This window comes from Elephantulus edwardii, unplaced genomic scaffold (genome assembly GCF_000299155.1).
Source record: "Elephantulus edwardii isolate Elephantulus edwardi_28Jun2011 unplaced genomic scaffold, EleEdw1.0 scaffold00131, whole genome shotgun sequence".
NCBI classification, from domain to species: Eukaryota; Metazoa; Chordata; class Mammalia; order Macroscelidea; family Macroscelididae; genus Elephantulus; species Elephantulus edwardii.
The window spans coordinates 183,329-184,797 of NW_006399881.1; the positions used below are offsets into that span (position 1 = coordinate 183,329).

At 35.6% G+C, this 1,469-nt stretch overlaps 1 pseudogene; it reads right to left on the minus strand.

Moving 5' to 3' along the window:
• Positions 1-406: 406 nt before the first annotated feature.
• On the minus strand, positions 407-682 carry LOC102861365 (annotated as a pseudogene).
• Positions 683-1,469: the final 787 nt, after the last annotated feature.

A 1,469-nucleotide genomic window follows, 5' to 3' on the forward strand; every position in this document is an offset into this window, starting at 1 on the left:
AATTCCAGGGTTGGTTGTGGGGAGAGGGAAAGAAAATGTTCAACACTGAAAAAATATTTTAAAAATTTAAAAAAAATGGAAGCAATGTCTAAAACAATTAAGATGTTTAATAAAAATTATTAATTCAGGCTTCACTGAATGGAAATTTGATAAGATTTTGAGAACGAATAAAGTTATTAATTAACAAAGTATTAAAACTTCAGGAAGACCCCAGTTAATCAGCCCTCATGGCGCTTTGTTTTCTTACCAATGAGAACCACTCTAGGATGTTAGTATTCACCTTCACATTCTTTTTTTTTTTTACCATCATACAAAAAAGGATTTTCTTTTGGGAAACTGATTTCTAATTTATAGCAGGTTTCACTTTCAGAAGTAAAACCACAGAACAACATGATCTAATTCAATCTTAAAGACTGGCATACTGAGCAAGGAATGTTCTTTGCACTAGTTGCTTCTTTACACTGCCTTTTAGAGTGATTTCAGCCACCAAGTCATCAACAGTAATGTGTTCTAGTCCTTTTTCTTTAATTACCTCTTTACAGTGTGCTTTCAACTGGTCCTTCCAGCCACATTCAATTACTTTGGCTCTCAGCAGTTCTTTGAGGCGTTCTCTTTCTCCAGGTTCTACCAACTTTTGGTTAATCATTGCTCTCATCTGTGCATCTTTGTTCATCTTGCTAACCACTATCACCGCGGGTGAGGGCTGCCCCTTCCCAGTGATGAAATGACTGACGATCATTACCTACTACACTCTTCGGCTACGCAGACTTAGACCCTCAGTCCACCTCCACATTCTTATGATGTTAAAAATATGGATAACTTGAATTCTATGCAAAGATGATTGTATAAACTGAACCTGAAACGGAACCTATTGATCTTTTTTCTTTTTCATTGTGATTTAAATGAAAGTTTACAGAAAATATGGATTTTCATTTATTCATTGTTGCACATTTTCCTCCCTTCCCTGACTTCACTCTTTTTTTAATCATTCATTTATTGTTCATAATTTACTCCCTCCCCCAGTCCACTTTGCTATGCGTCTCTTATTCTGGACTATTGTCATACAGATAATGCCTAACCATATATTCCTTTTAAACAGTTCTTTCCTTTATCTGTTCCAATACAGTGTTCATTAGCTATCTCCTTTTCCTAGTTTTCTCCCAAACCCCATGTCAGTCCCATTTTAGAACAGTGGTGTTATTTCAGTCAGCATAATATCCTCTAGGGTCACCAGTGTTGTGCAATATTTTATGAGTTCCTTGTTTCAGTGATGTGTATTATTCCATTGTGTGATTATATCATGTTTTCTATCCATTTTTTTTTATGGCCACTGGGGTTGCTTCCATCTTTTTGCTACTGTAAATTAACACAACAATAAACATGGGTGTGCATATATCTGTTTGGGTGGCATTTCTGGTTTCTTTAGGGTATGTTCCCAGTAGTAGCATTGTTGGGTCAAATATTGTATT